Genomic DNA, 15,658 nt, shown 5'->3' with positions numbered 1-15,658 from the left:
GGCTCAACTCGACTTCATTGCTGGTCACAAAAACGAGAAAAATGAGGTAACTTGAACAAATTACGTTAAGTACTAAGATCTCGAAAGATGTTTCTACTTATTAAGTTTTTATATGACTTAATTTTGCTCGCTTGAACATAAAATATGATATACTCTGACGGATTGCCATGGCAACGCTTCGCTGCCTCATTTCGTCGTCAGTGACGTCACTGACGTCAGAAGCATGTCTGCCCCTCTTCAAGCTGCCGCTCGTTAGCATAGAAACCGGGCCCTCCACGGGAGTGTTGTGAGCCGCTTCCGAAGGTGATACCAAAGAAGCTCGCCGGAGGAGTTTCTCTCCGTACATCTAAAGTGAGTAGAGAAACTATTTCATCTCGCACTCTCGCCGGCAGTGGCTGTCATCTGCAAGGGACTGCAGCTAGAGGCGAAAGGCTCAATAGGGTCTCCGCGCGCCGTTCAATGAAGGCGGTATTTTGTTGCTCTCTTGGCGATTTTGATGCGCCATACCTTGATCCCGCCGTTTGGTTTCGGTACGGAGAACACGGCACACTGAAGCCGCGTTATCCACGCTTCTCTTTTTCTAAACGCCGTGATCTGTTTATTATATTTTATTTTTTTGCCTTGGCGTGTCGTTGCACGATACTTAAACGACGGATGTTTATGCGTTGCCGCGGAATAAAAAAAAATAATGCCCAATTGAACGTCTAAAGCATACCGGGCAAGATGACGAGTTAAATTCTTGTAAACGCCGCGGAATTATTCGTGTCACAGCTGTTTCAGTGGCACTGCGCATGTAAGAGCATTGGACGGCAAGCACACGACGTGCCGCAGGTTTGAATTAAAGATCGCTACCTTCCGTCAGCTACGAATGCACCGCATCAGATTTTCCGCAGCCCACTTCAGTACCCGTAGCGATCTCGAGCTTTGATTTTGATGCAGACGTGTTGTCATCCGTGCATCCGCTGCTGACAAACATCGAAGCATGCAAAGCGCGCACTTGCTGACTGCTGTAGTCGCGTAACCACTGGCGCTTTGGCCGACAAGGAAGCTGCGGAAGGCGCATCCGCGCCGCGGATATTCGCGCGGCGCGCTGCAGGACCATTTTTCGGAAGGAGTCAGCCAGTATGTAAGTAATATACTGCCGGCGACTGGTTGTAAATTGTAAGAAGCTGTCGCCCAGCCGGGGAACTGCGCGCCCGGTTTCGTGGAAGTCCGGCGCTCACTCGCGCGTTTTATGCACGCTGCGCTGGGCGGCCGGGAAGCTCATCCGTAAACACAGCGCTAGATTTAGTTACCGGCGCTGCGCACCGTGCGCGCGACTAGAAGAATACATCGCGAGCCGGCGACGGTGACCTTGACGCATCGAGCGCCCAGCGCTCGTTGTCTTCTTGGTGGCTCGCGATAGGAAACCTGCTACGGTTGCGCAATCAACCGGCGCTCTTGCCACGGGTGTACGGTTCCATTCTGGGTGCCCACTCGCTTGTTTCTGCGAGTTCCCAAACGCCCTAACTTCATCGCTGCGATGTGGTGCTTTTTTTCTGACAAGTGTACTTCAAACACAGAGCGCGATGTCGTTACGTGCGCGGTGCTTGCGTGACTTATTTAACGGTGGCGTGTTTTACCTGCATAGTTAACCCCGTCAGTGTCATAGATTAGTAATCGTTCAGCGAGTCTTGCGTGTCAGTTTAGAACGAACCAATGCGATTTACGTTTGTTTAAATAAAGTAGTTGCCGGGGTGTCGAAATGGTTTCGGCGTCGCTTTTCTTCATATTGAGCATCCTCACTTCCTTTTTTTTTTTTTCGATCCGCTTGTATTGTGAAAGTTAGAGATTTGTTGTGCTTGCCCAGGTTTCATTCGACGGCAGCTGTTGGACGCTCTGCGTAGATTTCCGGCACGCTTAATTAAGCTTGTTTGCCCAAATTGCGATGTGTTCGTCAGTGCGACAGAGAAATATAAGAACTGCGAGCCATTTCGCGATTTCTTTCCTCCTGTGTTTGTTCGCCTTTACTTACTGGTAACATAAACGTTCAACTTCGAAACGGGTTCAGCGTCGAAGTTTTGCAGATTTCATTCCGTGGCGGCAGGCTTTGGGAGAGTAGTAGTAGTAGTATAAAACTTTTATTTAAAAAAAGAAAAAAAATCACATTCAGGTCCAGTGGGTGGGTCCCTCAGTCCAGGGCCCCACTGGCGATCGCGGCACGCCGGGCTTGGTCGAGAAGGGCCAATTGGTCCTCCCGCACCGTGCTGGCTAGCCACACCTCCCACTGCCTACTGTTGGAGTTTTGCCCCATAAGGGGTGATTGGATTTCTTGTGGCCGACTCTGGCACGACCATGTGATATGGTCAAGAGATGGTCGCCCTCCGCACCAAGGGCAAGTGTTGGGATACCGAGTGGGGTGTATGTGGTGTAGTAGGAGTAGGTGTGGGTATGTACGGGTTTGTAGTCGGCGCCAGTCCCGCATTTGCGCTGAGTCCAAGGATGTGTCTGGAAAGCTATATTGTTGCCTTCCTCGTCTCTGTGCCTCTAAGATATCTTTTGCTGTGATCGGGGATTCTACGAGAGTGCGTTCCGTCGCTCGGATGCTATATTCTCGAGCGAGGCGGTCCGCCCTCTCGTTACCCGTCACTCCGGCGTGCGCCGGACACCACGTAATAGCGTGGTGTTCCGTGAGATTTCTTCCTAGGATTTTGATGGTGAGTTTGGGCAGGGTGCCTGCCATGAAAAGGCGACATGCCGACTGCGAGTCGGTTAGTATTACCGCAGAACGTGCTCTATTTTCAGCGTCACGTATAGCCAGAGCCACCGCAGTAGCCTCTGCTGTGGCCACCGACCCTGTTCTGACTGTTGCGGAAATAGTAGTTTGTGCGTTTGTGGCTACCACAGTGAAAGTTTTGCTATCCTGTTTGCACGCGTCCGTGTAATAAACCTCCGGATTTCTACCGAACCTGCGTTGGAGTGTCCTGGCCCGTGCAAGGCGCCGTTGTCTGTGGTATTTCTCGCTCATGTTTTTAGGGATTGGGGACACAGAGATCTGGGCTCGTATGTTCGGTGGGAGGAGTTCTGTTTGGTCGTTACAATGTGCCGGTCTGAGTGGATACCCTAATCTACAAAGAAGTGTTCGACCTTGCTTCGTGGAATTGAGCCTTTCTCGTTGTGCAATCAGTGTTGCAGCCACGAGTTCTTCAAATGTGTTGCTAATACCCATTGCATTAAAAAGGGTCGTGCTAGTGCAAAGCGGTAGACCAAGCGCCGCCTTATAAGCTGAGCGTATAAGGGTGTTTATTTTAGTTACCTCTGAGTTTGATACTTTTTGGAAAGGAAGGCCAAAGGTTACACGGCTCATGATAAATGCCTGTACGAGCCTTATCGTCTCTTCCTCCTTGAAGCCTTTTCTGTTTCTTGCTACTCTATTTATCATCCTAGACACGCTGTTAACCGTTTTCCGGAGATTTGCGATCGTGTGCCCTACTGCTCCATTTTCCTGTATCCATAGTCCGAGTATTCGAGCTTTAGATACCTCCTGTATTGTTTGACCTCCCAGAGCAAGCTTTATCGGAAGTCTATCGTCCTTTCGTGTATAAGGCGCTCTTACTCGGATTAGTTCGGACTTCTCCGGGGCGCAATTCATGCCAGCTTTTGTTACATGATCCTCAACAATGCTAATTGCCTTCTGGAGGGTTTCCTGACGTTCCCCTAAAGATCCCTTTGCGGTCCAGAGAGTTACGTCGTCCGCGTAAATCGCATGTCCTAAGTTTGGGATCCGTTGTAGTTTCACCGCTAGTCCTTTCATCCCTATATTGAAGAGTAGCGGTGAAAGAATTGAACCTTGCGGCGTTCCTCTTTTGTGGGTCTGTAGAACACCTGAGCGGGTGGATCCTAGCCCTATCGTGGCGGTGCGGTTGTCTAGAAAGGATTTTATGTATTCATAAGTGCGCTGTCCGCAGTTCATGTTCGATAGTTCCGTTAAAATGCTTTCGTGCGAGATGGTATCGAAAGCTTTTTTGATATCTAATGCCACTATGAATCTGTCTGCATTTCCTCTCTCTGTGTTTAATACTTCTTCTTTCAGTAGGAGAAACACGTCCTGTACCGACATATGCTGTCTAAAGCCGAACATAGTTTCCGGGAAAAGGTTGCTGTTTTCTATGTACCTAGTGAGTCTCATCTGTATAACCTTCTCAAAGAGTTTACCCAGACATGAGGTAAGGGATATGGGTCGGAGGTTTTTTATGTCCCTAGGTTTCCCTGGCTTCGGTATTAGAATTATCTCTGCATGCTTCCACGCCTGTGGGATTTGACCTCCTTCAGTCCATACATGTTTGTTAAAAAGATCTGTTAGCCCTGTTAAAGCATTGAGGCTAAGATTGCGAATCATGGCGTTTGTTATTTTGTCCGGTCCAGGTGCCGTATTTTTCTTGAAAGTTTGCGCTGCCGCAAAAACCTCTGCCACCGATATAGAGGCATCTAGTTCCTCATTGTTCTCTCCTAAATATGTGGGAGTATCATGGTTTTGCATGGAATTTGCTCCTATATACATGTCTTCTAGTGTGTCTAGGAGATGGGTGTCAGCGTCTTGAAATTCGCATTCAAGTAATCGCAGATCTCGGTTCGTCGCTGTTTTTGTACTTGCAGGATCTATCATGCTTCTCAAAATGGCCCATGTATTTTTTGTGTGTAAGGTTCCTTGTAGAGATTCACAAAATTGGCGCCAATTATTGTTTTCTAGTGTTTGTGCATAAGCATTAGCCTCCTGTGTTAGTTGAGCTATACGTATTTTGAGCTTTCTATTTAATCTTTGTCTTTTCCATCGTCTCGTCAGGCTTCTGCGTGCTTCCCATAAGTGTATGAGGCGGCTGTCTACCGCTGTTATATCCGATGTTGTAGCAATCTCCCTCGTTGCGCTTTCGTGCGTTTCGCGTATTTGCTCCACCCAGGTTTCAATATCTTCTGTGAAAATGAGCTGCTCTTGTTTATCTCGATATACAGTCCAGTCTGTAATGCAAGCCCTCCCTATGGAGCGACGGATTTTGGGGGAATTGATACCTATCGAGACAATGTTATGGTCACTGCCCAAATTTTCCTCCAAATTTGTCCACCGCGTCTCCCCTGGATGGCTCGAGAAAGCTAGATCTGGGGTTGTATCCGCCGCTACACTATTGCCTAAACGTGTGTAACACCCCGGTATTGTAATGAGTTCTAACCCGTATCGATCTGTCGTCTCAACTAGTGATTTCCCCTTCACTGAGTCTTTGTTGTAACCCCAGGCGGAGTGTGGTGCATTGAAGTCACCAACCACTAGCAGCTTGTCTTTTCGCTCCATGTCTGATATTGCATGACTTAGTAGGGTATCGAAGCATGGTGCTCGCTCTCGAGGAGGACTGTATATATTTACGATTACAGTCTTGGCTTTATTCCTTTTGCATGGCCACACCGTTAGTATTTGATGCTGTGTGTCGTGCTGTGGCATATACGTGACGCTGAGGGCCAGGTCTTTTCTCGCAAAGCTGGCGACCCTAGGATAATCAGGATTGGAATACGTCTCGTATCCTTTTAGTTTTTGTGTAATTTGCCCAATTTCTTGTAGGCATATAATGTCGGGTAGGACTGGCGCTGACTGTATATATTGTGCAAGGGCAGCATGTTTGTTACGTAATGTACGGCAATTCCATTGCCATACCTCAAGGTTTTCAATGTTTCTGTGTGTCGTGTCAGCCATGAATGGTACTATCGCTATCCGTCGTCTCTATCACTTTAGGACGACGGGTAGGAGCTCCTGGGCTAGCATTAAGGCGTTTTCGTGTGGTTACTTTGATGCAGCTTAGGGAGTCGTCTACGTGTCTCTTAAGAGCACGCAGTTCTGCGAACATAATCTGTACTTGATCTGTGATTGTTTCCAGCTGCTTTCCTATGGGCTCTTCTGGTGTTGGTGTGGGTTTACTAACATGTGTTGTAGACGCTTCGTTTGTTTTGTTTGCGAGGTCGTGCATTGTTTGCTTAAGGGCAGCCATCTCTTTCTTCAGTTCTGCCAGACTGGCTTTTAGTGATCTATTTTCTTCTATAAGTTTCTGATCCGCGACCGATTTGTGATTCGTATGATGTTGTGCAGTGGGAGCTGCAACTTGCGCCCAGCTTACCTTTGGTGCCGCCATTTGTGGTTGGCCAATGGTTTCCCTGGACTGAGGGTGTTGAGGTGTTGCCTTCTTCATCTTGGACTTCTCTGGTCCCCGCCCGGTTTCTTGACGATGTACTTCCGGGAAATTTTCCTGGTCGAAGGGAATAGATCCTTCCGTGGTATATCCGTGCTCTTCTTCCTCCGACTCGAACCACCTTTGTTTACGCTTGAGGCTGCATTCCTTTGATGGCTTCCATTGTTGGCGTCCTGACGACGGTTCTGGTCGGCGAACCTGTTTTAGACGCTTTCTGCAGCTTCGGTCCCCCGTTAGGTGGGCTTCACCGCACGAGGCACACTTCGGGTTACATTCGTGTCCGTCTGCAGGATCTTCCGTTCCACAAATCCTACACACACACAGTTCCGGTTGTGGGCACACATCAGTTCTGTGACCCACCCTTTGACATGTTTTGCAGACTTGCACTGTATTTCGATACGGATAGCAGGCCATTTCGCCTCCCTCGTAGTACACATATCTTGGTACTACGTTTCCGAAGAATACAATGACGGCACTCTTAGTGTCCCCCAGCATTCGTGCGTGAGCGACTTCCACGTTTAGCGTGCGCACTCTGATTTTCGATTTAAGGACGTCTGAGGGCGTATGTGGGGTGAGTCCGTGGATTACCCCCGAACTGCTCCGTCCCCCAGAGCTACATACGCTTTCACCGCATGGGGTTTTCCATTTATCTTGAGTGATGTAATCTGGCGCAATGTGTTTGCGACTTCCTTTTCTGGGGTTGAAACAATTACAATGTTCGATCCAGGCTTAATACGTAGCAGAAACTGCTCACCTTGGATCTTTTCATTGCAAGCCTCTATAATAGCACGGGCCAACACGGGAGTTGTAATTGCTCGAAGCGGGAGTCCTTGATGCGGTCTCACAATGACCTTGAAATCGTCCTTTGGTAAGGGTGGTAGTTTCTTCCCGTTGCGTCGCGGGCGAAATCTTGGCTTGTCTGCGTTCTTTGGAGATTCGTTCTTCCGGTGCTCCTGCGCACGTTCTCTCCGTTGCATTTTTCTTTCCCTGACGGACACAACTGTGGTCCATCCCTCTTGGGCGTCTTGAATGCGTTTGTCGGTCGTATTCTCACCGCTGTTGACGGTGGACGGTGATGGGCTTATCTCTGCGTCGGTGGTCATCGCCTGGTGCGGTCGGATGTCCGTGCAATCCATGTGCTCTTCGGTGTTGGAATCATGGCTGGTCGAGGCTCTTGCCGCTGAACCGCTTTTCGCACAACGCGCTGGAGTTTGAGACGCCATCAGCGTCGGCGTCGCGGCAGAGTCGCCGCCGGCGTCGCGGCTGCCGCCGCTCGCTACTCGTCGGTAGGCTTACACTGGCTCACTTGTGGAGGTAGCAATCCCTTCGTGGTATTTCCGTGAAAAATGGTCCAAGGGCCAAAATTCTGGCCTCCCTGGCTGCCGCTTGACTTCCCGGAAACGATGAGGTGCACTTTTCGTAGGTTCGAAGAACTGGACCACACGAAAAACATGGAAATTGCGGAGCGTGATGCGAGTGCGTCCACACTCCTCGATGCCTTGGACGCGTCCCCCTTTGGGAGAGTGTTCTGCATTCCTGTGAAACGCTTGCGCTGTGTGACGACGCAGCGGCTATATATTTAGTCCGAATAAGTTGCATGTGTGCATGCTTTCCCTCGGGAAGCAAGGTCGCGTTCGGCATCTCGTCGAGCCACTTCATTGCATTAATGACGACAATTTAATTATTCGCATCGGGAGTCTTACGCAGCGCGAAATTGGTTGCCTCTGCGGGCCCCGACCACTCATCTGAAGGCTGCACACGTCTATGGTCCACGAGAAAGGCGGGCGGTCATGGGAAAAGACCGTGATTAACTGCGGCCGATGTGCTCGAACGCATGCATGTGTTTATGGTTACGGCGTCGCTCTTCTCAATAGATAGATCCGGCGCTTGTACGTAACCATGCTCTTTTTCTCACTAGTCTTTTGACAGACCATGCACATTGAAAGACCGCTTACGCGGTATAGATCGTGTAGAGCAAGCCTGACATTGATAAACTCGAGTTTTCTGCTTGCGCACGCATCGGAAAAGGCACGGGAGGTTGTTTCATTCCGTTATTTGTCAGAACAACTGGCAGGATTAGTTTCGCCCTCTATGGCGCTCTTCTTTCTGTCGCTGCCCGTCTCCATTGTGATAGCGAATCTACAGTGATTGGGTCACACCAGCTACTGAAGCTTTATGGCCGGTTTAATTGCAATTAAATTAACGCTGTCTTCGGAAATAGGCGTTTTGTCGTGCTGCCGTGTCGCGCGCGTGTCCTTTTCGCTCTGCAGGCTATGCACAGGTTTGACATATCTTTATTTTACGTGAATTCGCTGCAACGTTTACAAAGGTCTTGCAAAATTCCCATTCACGTAATAATTTTACAGTTTACCGCATGATACATCAGGTCTGACCGCGTAAGATATATTATTAATTGCAATTTACAAAATATAACCTTGCTGAGTTACAGAGCTGAAACTCGATAGTTTCGTTCTCTGAATATTTACAATTTTCAACATTTTTTAAAATTAAAATATCGATGGCCTCAGTAAAATACGCTTCCAATAGTCACTAGATCTTAACTTTTTTTTTTCTTTTATATGTAACAAATCTCAGCAAATTCTGTGCCGTGGTTGCCGAGAAAAACGATTTCTCATTTCCCATGTATTTATACATGAGCCCCCAGCTAAACATTTTTCAAATTTAAGCACCCTCGATCGTGCAGCGAGACAGAGGTAAAAAGGTTACAACTCCGCGTCTTGCGACGATGATAACGGGCGCGGGACATCAACTGATTTCACTGTGAGAGATTACATGCAAAGGCTCACATCTGCGGCAAAATTCGAGGATACAGCACGCATCACATAAATCACCCAACACGCGCGCGCATCACTCCAGTAACCAAATTCCTTATTCAAAATTTCGATAGATGGTGTGCTGATGCAGTGATCTTCATGTAGCCTATATTATAGACGCTGCTGATGTATATTTATGAAATCAGTGGTTTCGTCGCGCGCTTTGCTTGTATTTCTGTGGCCTTCGAAGAGTTTCTTGCGTCCGAAAGTTCAGCTTGTTAGCCACGCGTTGGTATCATTGACATCAGAAAGCATCGCAACATACCCGCTCTCTTCATTTGTTATCAGTGGCATCTTGGTCTTGCACGATGCCGGGATGCCACGCTGTCTCAGAGAGGCCCTATATAGACGGAGGGATTCCGCTCTGCCGACCAATGGCAATTTTAGCAGAATAAAGTTTTGCTTCCCCCTCCTCTCTCTCTCTATAATAGTGTAACCTGCGCTCGCATTCGATGAGGTTACTACGCAGGGGTTCCTTGCGTGCGCCATGCTCATTTGAACACACGCCAAAGAGCAGGCAGGAGGCTATACTTCGGAATCGCAATGACCTTGCACGAATAAAGGCGAGCAGCGAACAAACGGAAGTTATCACGGGAGCCGCGTTTGAGAGCTTCGTTTTTCGACCTTTACGAGAGTCCGCGCTACATGACGAACGAGAGGTAAATTGCCCCTCGTCGAACACAGCGTCTCACCGCTCATTAACGGGCTCAGATAGCAACTTCGCACCGAGAGGCGGCCGCACTTCATTAGTGCGGCATTCGGATGTTGTTTCAAAGCGCAGCTATTTTAGGCACCCGTTCCTGCGTTGAGCGTCGGCGGAACCGGCAGCACGAACGAACCCATCGAAGGATGAAAAAAGAGAGCGAACGCGGAGGATGAAAGATGGCAATAGCGAAGAGAGCGCGAGGAGTAAAGCGGAGAAGGAGAGCATGGCGAAAGTGTAGGGAGGAAAGCGCAGTGTCTCACAAGACGTGCTCCACGGCGGCGACCAGCTACGAGATGGCGCCGTAGTAGCGCCGTCGCTAAAGCCCCTCAATCTCCCAAAGTAGCGCCATTCACTTCCCTCCTCCTCCTCTCGGCGCGGCCTCGACGGTGGCGCCGCTGGTGGTGGGCCTGCCGTAGCAGACGACGGCTAACACGCTACGGGAGGAAATGCGCGGAAAAGTTCGTTCGAGTCCTGCGGAGCAGTTTTTTCAATCTAGATCTTGCTTTGTCAGTCGGTAACTGGCCTTAAGAATGTCGTGTCGGATTTGCGGAAGAAATAGAGAAAAGCACCATTATTCAAGGCGTATTTAAGGCGTAAAGCGCGCGCACGTTGAAAGTTCGTGTTGCTGAAACACGACACAAGCACGCGGTGTGCTCAGACACGCGAGTAATTACCAGAGTTTCAGGTTTTGACAGCGCGAAAGTATGTGCACGTGGTTTCGTAGGTTAATTTACGTACCTGCAGGATGCTTTTGTTCGGCCGGCACGTGAGAGATTCCGACTGTCTGCGGTCAGCAATGCCTGGCAGCAGGGCCGTTTCTGTTCCGCGCCTTTTACAGATGTACGTAGCTCATGCACAGGTTGTGGTGGCCATGAGCAACGTTTTCACACATAGGCGGTATAGATAATTTTAACAACGTACCAGCATATGAAATCGTTATTTATTTATTACAGTGCAAATGGTTAGAATTTGATAGAAAAGAAAGAAGGAACTTGATGGGACAACTGGAAAGAGGTTCAGAAAATAATTGTCCCCCTCCCTCATTGGCACCAGCAACACTTTTGTTGAAGTGCTAATTTTATCTCTGTATACTACGTGCGTCTGTATTCTTTTGCGTTGTAAGTTTTCACAAGGAAGCAGTGTTGCGTTAACTGGAACAGTCAAGGCACACAAGACAGAAGAAAAGTTGATTCTTGGGTTTTACATCCCAACACCACGATCTCATAAGGCACGCCATAATGGGGGCTCTGGATTAATTTTTTGTTTTGCAGCTGGGGTTCTTTAACGCACCCCCAATGCACTGGACACGGGCCCGTTTTGACAAGGACGTCAAAAGAAGAGGTTGGAGGAGCCGTGTCACTTCACAAAGCCGCGCGTTCTTTGCCACTTGCTCGAAGTCAGCCCGCCCGATCTTGTGAATCCACACTTTTCTTCGTTTTGCGTTGCGCCCGGCGGATGGTAAAACAAAAAATGGCTGTGGCTTAGGTAAGGTTAAGCCCAGGATGCGAAGCATACTAGCCTTTATTTTAGTTGTTGAACCACTGTTTAGCCTGGTGAACTGCTGTTGCTTGGCTATATTTGGTTCGGCTAGACGAAGAAACAACTCATGCATTACTTCTTCGCCTTCAAGAGTGGAACGCGACAGCGTTCCCGTCGACCCGCCAAGGGGTGTAAGACAATGGGCTACAGGGCAGCGACTACGCGCCCCGCATTGGACGCGGTGAGCGTCGAGCAAAGCAGCGTTCGGCGCGGCAACGAAATGTGCGCCTGAGCAAGAGACGCACGCCTTAGAAACAGCGCGTTTCTAAGGCAACACCGCATTCACTAGAGGCGCTTTTGTACCGCTTTGAAGCGTTGTACTCGTGGCTCAGTGGTAGCGTCTCCGTCCCACACTCCGGAGACCCTGGTTCGATTCCCACCCAGCCCGTCTTGCAAGAGTTGAGCCAAAGCCACTTCTCCTCTGTCGTGACGTCACGGTGTCACGTGATTTCATGGTCACCGCCGCGCCTGAGGAGCTGGGTTGAGCCCTCGTAATATGCTTCGCATAAAAGCTTTTTGCCGTCACTGGGTCTGTTGTGGCAACCGTAGGCGCAGCAGCACGGCATCGCAATTAAGCACTCGGCCCTAACACATTGTATAAAACTACCGCGCTCCTTCAAACCGCCTACCGTACTTCGCCGCGCAGGCCCAAGAATGGGGGTCGCAGGCCCAAGACTGGGGGTCGCAGCGCGCTGGAAAGAAAAGATATACAAAAGCGCGGCGCCTGCTCTGCGCCGGAAAGAAAAAAATATACGAAAGCGCGGGGCCCGCTTTCACGTGACACAGATTGGCCAATGGGGGAGCGGAGGAGGCTGGGGCGACAGGAGGAGTGGAGGAGGAAGCGCCTGGGTGAGCGGGGTGGCGGAAAGATCTAAGAATGGCGCTACTTTTGTAAAATTGAGGGGCTTTAGCCGTCGCTAAAGCTTTAGTCGTCAGTCGTCGATGAAGTAATTACTAAATTTCATGTGGCGGGCGCGTCCGCCGATACCATTTATGAAAACAATGCGCTGGTGTGGGCTTCGAACCCACTGCGCACGCGCCGTGACCCCTCCGCGCGAGCCACGCGTTGTGAGCGACGCAACTGGTGGAAGTGTTTTGCCTGCCGCTGTTTGAAAATGAGCTGCGCGAGCAGAGGTCAGCGCCACCGTGGGAGAGGAGCCTGCGGTTCAGATTCAAATTGTTTGCCTCAGTATACGGCGCATCCAAAACACCTAAACAGCTGCGCTCAATTCTGGCGTTAGGGTGCATCGTAATCGTCGGTGAGCTTTTCAGCGGAGCTGTATATGTCTACCCTCCCCTGTATTTTTGAATGTCTGTGTCTCAAAACTCCCGCGTCCTCGATGAGGAGGCAAAGCAAACCGGTAAGGCATGTGCTGACACCTGGCGTAGCAAGAGGAAAGCTAAGAAACCACCCAATACATAGTTTCATTCAATAATTAATATAGAGGGAACTCTGACGCTAGTGTCTACGGGAGCTGCAGTCGGGGCGGTTCAGCCAGCATGGGAATTATGGGAAGTACTTACATGAATTTGCCGTGCGTCGAGTCGATCGCTTATCAGGGAAGACAGCGCTTCCTTTCCGCCGCTCACTTGGCCACGGTCCACGCGCACGGTTCATTCGCACGAAACGCGGTTGAGAGCGCTGCAATACGATTGCGCATGAGCGCGGTCACGTGGCTTTATTTCATATTTCGCGGGCTTTTTTTACATACCGAAAAAAACCACCACGCAGCATGTACTTTGACATAACAAATTGGATTGGTTGTTTCTGAATTCCCTCTGGAATGCAACGAAACGCACTCGGCCCTAAAGTTAATAATGAAAATTTTGCATAATTCATCTTCGTTAATTAACTGATTAAGCGGAATATATAAAAAAAGATACTCTAAGGAGCGCCACATGACGGCGAACGATATGCCGCTTGTTTCATTCGGCTTCGGCTAACCACTTTATTAAAATCCTTCGTTAAAATTTCGTGAAACGCCCTGTATAGACCGGCCACGCACTGTTGCCGCTTCCCGGCAGCTGCAGTTTATACAACCGTAATCTTTACCGGGAAGCGCTTGCGGCGAATGCTGTGCGCGAAAGCGAGTTTTATGGTCTTTGTTTTCTTTTTTTTTTTCCCGGACGGCCGACACTGCCGCGGACGTGGGCTCCATATGGTAGTGCATCAAGATGGCTTCCTCCGCTTTCCTCTTGGCGCTCTTCGCTATCGCAGTCATCTGTATTTCTCCTCACCCTTTCGTCGTACTTTCATCCGCTTTCTGCCTCATGCTTTCACTGTATACCCTCACCCCCGCTTTCCTGCTAGTGCCCTCTTAGTTATCGCCTTCTTTCATTCCCCGCTACGCTCCGCGTTCGCTCGCTTACGCCGACGAGACACGCCGACGCTCAACGCAGGAACGGACGCCTAACTGCTCTATATTTAAAAAAAAAAATGCCAGCGCACGCGCTTACCGTATATAGACAGCGAGCCTGGTAAGCTTGTTTGGCGCTCCTGGATGTCAACGGCAAACTTTCGTAACACGCCACTGGGCGTCCGTTAGCTGCAAGTGAAGCCCGACATACCATTATTTCCCCCCAAAACCATCGTTAAATCATGTGAAACGATGAGTTCGATATTTTAAATGCATTAAGCACTATGAATAAGTGTCTGGAAATCGAAAGCACTTCGGTAAATAGAAAATTTCTTAAAAGCTGGTTTTGGTAGATCGAATTTTGACTGCACACGAGTTTCGACGCCGCGAGTACGTAAGTTCCCCGAGGGCCGCACTGCTAGAAAGTTCCCCAGTGCGAAGTTCTGCGTTTGTCCAAGTTCCATCACTCTCTGCTGGTTCTTCTATACTACGTCGATGGACGGACGGACGGACGGACGGACGGACGGACGGATGGATGGATGGATGGATGGACAGACGGACGGATTGATTGATTGATTGATTGATTGATTGATTGATTGATTGATTGATTGATTAGGGGCCATCATGATCTATAATCAGTCAGTGGCCGCAGTGTAGAACGACTAGTAGAGGTAGTTGATGTATACGTCAATCTACTCAGTTTGTAATGTGTCATTTCTTCACAGCAGCAAACAGTTCTCAGTTATTGAGATGCTTGAGTTGTGCATAGTTTCGTAGTGCTACAGTTATTATTGACTGGTGGGTATATCTAGTACGTGCGTAGTGCCCTGCGTGCTGCACAGAAGTAGACGTCCGCCACTTTGTCGGTTGTCGTTGCAGCCACGCGGCCGCAGATGACGTTCGGTTCGTCCGCGTTCTCACTCCGCGAATACTTCGATATCGAGACATGCCTCGAAAAAGGGAAACGTATCAGCACTCCGTGCGATTTCTGTAACAGCTGTTATTCTCACGGCTCACTGAGCTACTGCAAGTTTTTAACGGACGACAAGGCAAAAAAGGCCGCCTGCCTTAATATGTAGACGTTCGTCTCCTCCAGCCTTTAATCCAGTGCGAGGTGTGAAATCATAGCATAACAACGGACGCACACGCGCGAACATTTACTCACATGTCAAGATATGAAAAGGGCTTTTGTACCTTCCTCTCCCAGCTGACAGCTGTGGCACGATTTCCTTCCGAGCGCGTGCTCAAGACCTATGCCCTGTGTACATGGCGACTCCCCCCCCTCCCTCGTCCCCCCACATGTTTGCAAGCGTACGGCGCTGTTATAATATTGCGGAAACGCGGCAAGGAGCCCACCAGAAGAGGGCTCGATCTCTTGTCGATCTGCCCTCTTGGCACGCTTGCACGTACAGCCAACCGTGACCCCCCCCCCCCCCCCCTTGCTCAGAACGCGGGAGCGATGCGCCGTTCCGGAGAGAAGTCGCAACCTATAACTATACGCAGCCGTTATGCGTTCCAGGTATGGTGTACTCAGAACTGCGTGTCTTTCTCGTATACACGTGACTTCCCCCGAGTATACACGCGTTCTGTCGGAGGCAGCCATCCAGCAGCTAACGTTCGAATACCGCCTGCTTTGCTTCGCAGCAAGCAGACAGCTCGCGTGTCGCGAGACAGGTGTGACGGCGGCCGCGTATGCGAACGGGGTGATGGGGTCGACACGACCAACGTCGTTGGCGGGGGTTGGTATTCTTGACCCCCGCGGCGTCGAGACGGTTGTTGCGGTTCCGGCAGGCCGACCGCCCAGTTTTATCAGCTTTCGACCGTGGATGCGGCCAGCGCGGAGTGCATGGGAGAGGGTGGGTGCACAGGCGTGTGCCGCGGACGTGACGTGGCGGCGCCCGGAAGCGCCGACTGTAGTCATGTTGTAGTCTAAACCAGGGCACTGGGCAGGGACACGTTGCTCCGCAATGTTGATTGGTAGGTTTGGATTGGGTCCGCGAAAGGCAAAATCTG

The 15,658-nt window shown here is 50.0% G+C and overlaps 1 protein-coding gene across 1 annotated transcript in view; it reads left to right on the top strand.

Moving 5' to 3' along the window:
* Nucleotides 1–201: 201 nt before the first annotated feature.
* Nucleotides 202–15,658, top strand: part of LOC135920933 (ubiquitin carboxyl-terminal hydrolase 2-like) — a 284,940-nt gene continuing 269,483 nt past the window's right edge. The window contains exon 1 of the mRNA XM_065455220.1: nucleotides 202–351. The gene's annotated coding sequence lies outside the window, so the exon portion shown is untranslated. The remainder of the gene's footprint in view (nucleotides 352–15,658) is intronic.

Source organism: Dermacentor albipictus, chromosome 4, assembly GCF_038994185.2.
Source record: "Dermacentor albipictus isolate Rhodes 1998 colony chromosome 4, USDA_Dalb.pri_finalv2, whole genome shotgun sequence".
Taxonomy (NCBI): domain Eukaryota; kingdom Metazoa; phylum Arthropoda; class Arachnida; order Ixodida; family Ixodidae; genus Dermacentor; species Dermacentor albipictus.
The sequence above is the reverse complement of the archived record's forward strand: the minus strand, read 5'-3'. Positions and strand labels throughout refer to the sequence as shown.